General features: G+C 35.8%; 1 non-coding gene and 1 pseudogene across 1 annotated transcript; one reads left to right on the top strand and one right to left on the bottom strand.

The window, feature by feature from the left end:
• Positions 1–2,260: 2,260 nt before the first annotated feature.
• Positions 2,261–5,015, top strand: LOC136219830 (PHD finger protein MALE MEIOCYTE DEATH 1-like; annotated as a pseudogene).
• Positions 5,016–7,338: 2,323 nt separating this feature from the next.
• Positions 7,339–7,445, bottom strand: LOC136216049 (small nucleolar RNA R71). The gene has a single exon (XR_010683044.1). It is a non-coding gene; the product is annotated as a small nucleolar RNA R71 (small nucleolar RNA).
• Positions 7,446–7,977: the final 532 nt, after the last annotated feature.

Raw genomic sequence — 7,977 nt, 5'->3', positions numbered from 1 at the left:
ATTATATATCAGAGAATAACGGGTTGTCAAGTCTCCGCTCAAATTTTATGAAATTTCACTAATTGGTAAAATTTCATCCGATTTAGATGGAGTCGTAACAAAAAAACTTATTCTATTGAGATGTAACGATATTTGGACACTTAGACTTGATAAATGTTATTTTAGAGATTTGTTTTTATTTTTTTCTTCTTTTGTCTAATTAATTATTCTCATTTAAGAAAATCTACGCGACAACGCGCCACGTATTAAATCCAAGTGTCAAAATATCATTATATATCAGAGAATAACGGGTTGTCAAGTCTCCGTTCAAATTGCATGAAATTTTACTAATTGGGATAGTTCATAGTCCAAACGTGACCAACTGATAAATCAGGCCAAATGTTAAATAGATCAGGAGCTAAATAACACTTTAAACCTTCCAAGTTAAGATTTGAATGATTATTGAATCTAATAAACTTGATACATGGAATATATCATTAGACATGTAATCATAAAAATAAGTTTACGAGGTTATTATGTTAATTTTATGAGATAAAGTGTAAAAATATTTTAACATTTACTGTCATGAGCAATTTTAATCTAACGTTTATTGAACTACTCATTTTCACAGTATGATAATAAACTTCAAAATGTAATAAAAGCAACTGAACTTTAAGTATTATGACTGCTAAGCTTCAATCAACGTCTCAGAATATAAAAATTTACAAGAATTGATGATATTCTAAACATTTGATATAATTTATGTGTTTTTTGGTTAGGAGAGAGAAATTAACTTTTTAGAAAGAGAAAGCTTCAGAAATGGTGATTTTAGAAAATAAAAAAATGTGATTTTATAGTAATATCGTTTTAAGCAGCTTTAATTCCATTTTGAGTATTAACAATCATTTTGAACCGCTAATTAAAGTATAATGGTCATAATGTTAAATAATGAAAAAATGAGTGATTTTTATGTTGCATTTTAAAATTTATTACCCATACCATGAAAATGAAATAATAAAGTTAAGTCGCAATGACTGTAATTTACCACAATATTAACTAATATTCGTGATATCTAAGGGGCAAAAATGTCCCTAACGTTAACAGTAAGAAGCAATTTTATCCCTAATGTCTAAAATGAAACAATTTTACTCTAACGTTAGTAGCTAAGAATAAATTTATCCCCTGAAATTGGTAAGTTGCTTCAATTTCAGAAATCATTATAAAAGATAAATATTTCGTTCCTTATTATGCAATAGTTGCATACCAATTGGTTAAAAAAACAAATTCACTTTTTTTGGGTGATTTAATAAAAAAAAATTGAGATTAATATTTTTAAATTAAAAAAAAAACATTTGTATCTTTTTCATCCCAACCATACAAAATAGAGTATAATTTTTTTTGTTAAAAAAAATTCACGTCTATTTATATTGTTGTGATATATTACTAATGAATGATAAAATGACGCAAATGTGAAATGTAGATGTCATGATTCATGACTGAATATAGTTTAATGAATTATTTCTCAAATTGACCCAACTTGCCAACGTTAGGGGTAAATTTGCTCTTTGTTACAAACGTTGGGGTAAAATTGCACCATTTTAGATATTACGGTAAAGTTACTCCTAACTGTCAACATTTGAGGTATTGTTTCAAATCGTTTAAGCTAGAGTTTGAGTTCGAGTTTTAAGGTATGCAGAATCCATCTAAAGGGTATCTGACGAGCCACGAACCGAGAAATCTGACAAATTATAAAAAAACAAAGTATCAATAATCGTAGGGCTGGAGATTTCGACTTTATCTCTATACGATATAATATGGAGATTTCTACTTTCTCTCTATACTATATAATATTTTGAAATATAGTTATCTTATTGACTTTTGCTTCTCCAAGAGTCAAATGTATGGAATACGCATTTTTCAAGATTCCACTCTAGTCCTGAAGGAGCGTAGGCGATCTGAGGTTAGATTCCACTCTAGTCCTGAAGGAGCGTAGGCGATCTGAGGTAATCGACATAAGTCGAATGGCTATGGCTATCGCTATGCGCAGATCGAGGATCACTCATAACTCTAACTAAAAGAAAAACAGATCACGAAGGGAACGTCTACTTTTTGGGGGGAGAAGGAAGATCAGGGATCGAAGAAGGAAGAACTGTAGAACCACACTACCGTACTACGCAGAACTAAAACCTAAGAAGAAGGATGGCTCTGTAACCAATATTCCGAATCAATTCAGTTAGTTCCAATCTTCAACTAGTTAGAGAGAGAGGAATTAGGTTGAAAAATGCCTCCACCAATTCTTGAAGCTTGTAAAAAAGAGAAAGAGGAGGCCGAAGGTGTACAATTTCCATAGCTTTGTCGAATCAAGCAGCACAATCCACCCAGCTGGTTCTTTCTGGGATAACATCAGAAGCTTTCTTTAAGAATGTGCTGAGCTGGAGGATTACACTGTCGCCATTATGCCCATTTGGTGTACTCTTCTTCTAATCCAAACTAGACCTCGGCATGGGCTGGGCTGAGCCGGGCTCGGGCCGGGCCTGTCGGGCTTGTGATCAAATCTGACAAGCCCAGGCCCGCACAAATATAGTCGGGCTCGGACTCGGGCGGGCTTGAACCTAGAAAAGGAATCCCAAGCCCGCCCACCCAAGCCCACACAAATATATCGGGCTCGGGACAAAAAATAACAGTAATCTGATCAACATCTGATCAATATAATATAACCATATACAATTGCCATAAGGCAGAAATTAACCAGAAATTAACCACAAGCACAAAATAGAACACACTATTAATTTTCGGGTTATCCTTGGCTACTGCACTTAGAGTATATTATGTAGCATCTGATCCCACGTGAAATGCTATCACAACTGCAAATATATATATGTATATTGTAATAGATATGAGAAGAAATATAGTATTGTATAAATTCCAACCACAAAAGCTTCAATCATACCATACCAATATATTGAAAGAATCTTCATAGCTAGCTAGGAACCCATTTTATAAAAATAACAGGTACAACTTTATCTCAGGGGTATAGTTTGGCTGCTGAAATCCCAGGGGGTTAATATTCTAGTGAGGATTCATGGATTTTTCCAGAATCAAAAGATAAAGTCAAGGTCGGCAAAAAAAAGAAAGCAAAAACTCACCTATATTTCTCGCACGCGGTTGAAGGGCGGCGATCAGTTGAGGCGCGGTTGAAAGGGGCGGCGATCGGTTGAGGGGCGGCGATTGGTTGAGGAGGGACGGCGTTCGGTTGTTGAGGAGGGACAGCGGCGGTCGGTTATTGAGTGGAGGGGCGGCGGTGTTGAGGAGGGGAGAAGAGAATCGTTTTTGTTTGTGAAGAATGGAGAGGCAAGGGCCTGTAGGGTTTTAGGTCAAAATCCTTAGTTAGATAATTTATATTTTTTTTTTATCAGATAATTTATATATTATTTAATTTATATAATTAAATTAATAAAGATATATATAACGGGCCGGGCAGGGCCAGGCCCGTCGGGTATTTACGTAGCCCAAGCCCGCCCATTTACTAGCGGGCTTAATCGGGCTTGGGCCGGGCCGGGCCTGAAACTAATTATATGTGTCCAGGCCCGGCTAAATGGGCCTGGGCTCGGGCCGGGCGGGCGGGCTCATCGGCCCGTGGCAAGGTCTAATCCAAACTAATAATTTAGTTTTCCCCAAAAAAAACCATTCACCATTGAGGAGAATGTCCACTTCTCTCCCAATCCCTTCTTGATCACAGCAGATGCACTGGTTAGTTTTTCTTTTTCTGATGAATATACATGATTCTGTTGATGGAGACTGGAACATGAGATTAGAAGACGGAGTTCTTGATCTCCAAGCTCCTCTTTTACACGCACGGTTTGATTCATTGCAACGGATTGGGCCATTTGCTCCGCATCAATGGCATAGAAGGGGTTCTAAAAAACTATGTGGCAGAGAAATAGTAGACCTTTGGGATTGTTTTTGCTCATATTTAGGAGCTAGGTAAACTTAATTGAATTTTACTAGTTTCTGATTTTTTTTGTTATAATTAGATAACCAATTTCTTTCCTAATTTGCAGTAAAATCAGTGTGGAAGATATTTCTAAGAAACGATCAATGAATCTTTGCCTTCTCTATGGAGTTGCATATGGGCATCCATGGTTTAGTAGATGGGGCCATAAATGCTGTCGTGGAAGCTTTGGTGTTGGAGAGTAAAATTGCAATGGAGCAATTGAAATTCTCAGCTCTCTCGAACTAGATCAGATCATTCAAGATTTGAAAAACAAGGAAATAAAGCAGATAATCAATTACTATAGAAACTTGAGTGAAACCCAATTGATTGCATTCAGAGATCTTCTTCGATTTATGCTTACTGTCAAATCTTGTCCTTGTGGACAAAAGAAACGAAACACAATCTGCCCGCAAATGACTACTTATATTCTATTTATATTCTGCTTCCAAGTCTTCTGCCCGATTAATCGATATGCAAAAGAAGGTTGTGGTGAAGCAAAAAAGTGGGAGATTAAAAAACTATAGTTTAGTTCTTTAGTTGCTACATTAGATAGCAGATGGCCTATGCAGTTGAGGTAATTGTGAATCAATTGAAGGAAAAGAAGGCTGATTAGTTCGGTCATGAAGAAATGACTCGACAAGAAGTAAGAAGTGCAGCTAGATTGTACATTAGTGATACCGATTATGCCCTCAAATCAATGAACAATGTGATTGTTGGAAGTTATGTTGTTCGTCGTGCAGTCAATCCTACCACAAAGATCCTAGAATACTCAATTGATGAGCATGTAAATGGAAATGGGAATCGAGTCAGCGGATCGAAAACTCTTGAAATCGTAGAGAAAATTCCATCTCCACCTATGGTTCCTGGAGCTGATATGTTAGGGCACTTGTACATGAAAGTTCTTCTGAACTATCCTGAATCGCAAATGGTGGAACTAGCAACACAGTCAATTATTGACACTAAGCATTTTGTGAAGGAGTGGCCATTTAGAGCTGATTCGGAATTTCTGTTCGGAAGTGTTGAATCTGGTGCAAAACTATGAGAGGGACTGGAATGGACTTAAACACGCAGTTGTGGCATGAAAGCTGTCCTGATAACTGGAAGGTGACGATGGTGAGGGGATGCTGGCAAGCATGCTGTTAAGCCCAAAATATACCTAAAATATCATATATAAATACGTTAAATTTACATTGAAATCGTGCTAATTATATTCATTTAGAGTACTTTTACGTCTTTATATACTTCTTTGATGCAAGGTACTTAATTATTTGGTTAAATCCAAATAGGAGCTAAAACGGAGCTAAAACGAGGGAAAAACCTAAGTTACGTGACAAAAATATGTATTAATCAGAAGACCGACTCAAGGAGACAAGAAGCAGTCGAGAGACGGGGGAGAACACCCCTGTCGCGACTGAGATTCTCAAAATCTCAGTCGCGACACGCTAATGTCAGTCACTAAAGATCGAAGTTTTTCAGCCTTCTTAATCGCCCCCTGTCGCGACTGAGATTCTCAGAATCTCAGTTGAAACAGCGAAGAATTCTGCACAGCTTTCACATGTCAGAAATCCAAAAAACGCGTTTGTTCGTTTGGATAAAAGCGATCCTTCACCAGCGGACACGACCCTTCAATTACAACCATTCACCAACTATAAATAAGTGATTCATTTCAGAATTCAAGAGTTGGAAAAATTAGAGAAATTATAGTTTAGAGAGAATTGTTATTATGTTCTGATTCAGAAAAGAGTTAGAAGTTTAGAATACATTTCTGTAAAAACAAACTTGATGTACACAAGTTGTTCTTAGATTAGTTATAAACACAGTAGTGATTAGTTTAGTTTCAAAGAATGTCGAGAGACAAGTTCTCATTCTGGTAGTGGACCTAGCGGTCTCTATTCCGAAGATTCAGCGAGAAGAACTAACGGCTGAAGTGCAAAAGGGTCTAACAAACCTATGGAGTTTGAGGGAAAGATTGACAACCCGGATCTCAAAGTTTTCGTCAAAATTCTATCCATGTTTCTTCCTCTCTGTTAACTTGTGAAGATTCACAATTCATTAATAATACATTTATCTTATTCGATATATTCTTCCTGTTGTTATTTTGATGTTGTTCTGACAAAATGATTTTCAAAATGATAAACTGGTGTTTTCATTAAAACATTTTACACAATTAAATTTACAAAGAAAACTTTGTTGAACACTTAAAAAAATTAGTTTTTATGGATGATATGATCGTTAGCGCGGCTTAAAGGATATAAAGTACCAATTTGATTAAGGTAGAAATCTGCTCCGATCTAGAGAGATTTCTACGGTTCAAAGCCATTTAATTGCATAAATTCTTGAATTATTACATGTTCATAATCTTACCAAAGTTATAGTTGCTTTCTTTGCTTTATGCGAATAAGTTTTATACACTTTTTTATTCTAAACACGAAAGCTTCTGTCTTGTAATTAATTCTCAAGACAGAATTGTACTCTAAGTTTAATATAATATTCTCATCTAATCCTAATTAATCCAAACCAATACAATTAATTAAACGATTTTCTTTAGTTAAACCTAAAGACGTGAATAGAACTGAATTAAAATAAGTTTTAGTTAAAAAGCGTTCCCTGTGGGTTCGATATCTTTTCTTACTACAAGCGTATACCGTGCACTTGCGGAAATCGCTCAACAAGTTTTTGGCGCCGTTGCCGGGGAACGCCAAAATTTTTAACAAAAATTTAGATTTTTCGTGTTTTATTTCGAATCTAGGTTTATACATACTTATTTTAACTTTTGCAATTTATTAATTTTAATTTACTAACATTTTATTTTTCAAATTCTGTTTTGAAGGTAGTTTCGGTTCGTGCACAATTTCAAGTTCATGCGCAGTTCTCGAAGTTCAGGCATTGCACCAAACCCGTTAGACCCAGAAATTGAAAAAACCATTAAAAAGAACAAGAAAAACAAAAACAAAACTCCATTAAAGACAAATACCGAGCTAGATATTATGGCAGACCCACCAACACTTATGGATTAGGCTAGGCCAGGGGTGGCCGGTGTAACCAATAGTATCGTTAGACCCAGAATCACCGCAAACCAATTTGAAATTAAGCCATCATTGCTTAATATGTTGCAAAATAATGTAACATTTTACGGGTTACCTAACGAAAATCCTATCACCCATTTGACAAATTTCCTTGAAATTTGTGACACTTTTAAAATACCAGATGTGACTGCCGAAGCAATCAAACTTCGTCTTTTTCCTTTCACTTTGAAAGATATAGCCAAAGAGTGGTTAACTTCGATGTCAGGCGCAACATTTGCAACTTGGGAACAATTAGCCCAAGCATTTTTATCAAAATATTTTCCTTTAGCAAAAACCGCAAGAGTCATAAAAGAGTTAACATCTTTTTCTCAAAATGATAATGAAACTCTTTATGAGACTTGGGAACGTTTTAAAGAACTTCAACGTTTATGCCCACACCACCAATTGCCCGCTGAACTTCTAATGCAAACATTTTACAATGGATTAAATCCTACAACTAGAGGTTCATTAGATGTTATGTCGGGAGGGCTATTTATGAAAAATACATCAGCCCAAGCAAGAGAACTTTTGGAGGAAATGACAATTACAAGCAGTATGTGGCCCGCGGAACGTGGACATATACCGGTGGCAAAACCATCATCCTCAACCACATCATCGGTTAAAGGTATAGTGAACCTTGATCCAGTCACGATGTTACAAGCCCAATTTTCTGCCTTATCGCATAAAATTGATAGGTTTATGGCACCATGCGATACCAATGGTAATCCAATCGAAACGGATGTGGATTATGAAAGTATGAGTGAGATCGAATGTAAATTTTGCCCAAGGGCAAAACCAAACTAATAATCTTTATTCTAATACTTATAATTCTGGATGGAGGAATCATCCTAACTTTAACTGGAAAGATAACAACAATAATAATGCAAATGCTAATCAAAATCGTACCAATAATTATCAAAATCAGTCAAAAGATACGAT

The sequence above is a fragment of the Euphorbia lathyris genome, chromosome 1, assembly GCF_963576675.1.
Source record: "Euphorbia lathyris chromosome 1, ddEupLath1.1, whole genome shotgun sequence".
Taxonomy (NCBI): Eukaryota; Viridiplantae; Streptophyta; class Magnoliopsida; order Malpighiales; family Euphorbiaceae; genus Euphorbia; species Euphorbia lathyris.
Note: the sequence above shows the minus strand (reverse complement) of the source record. Positions and strands in the feature narration are given on the sequence as shown.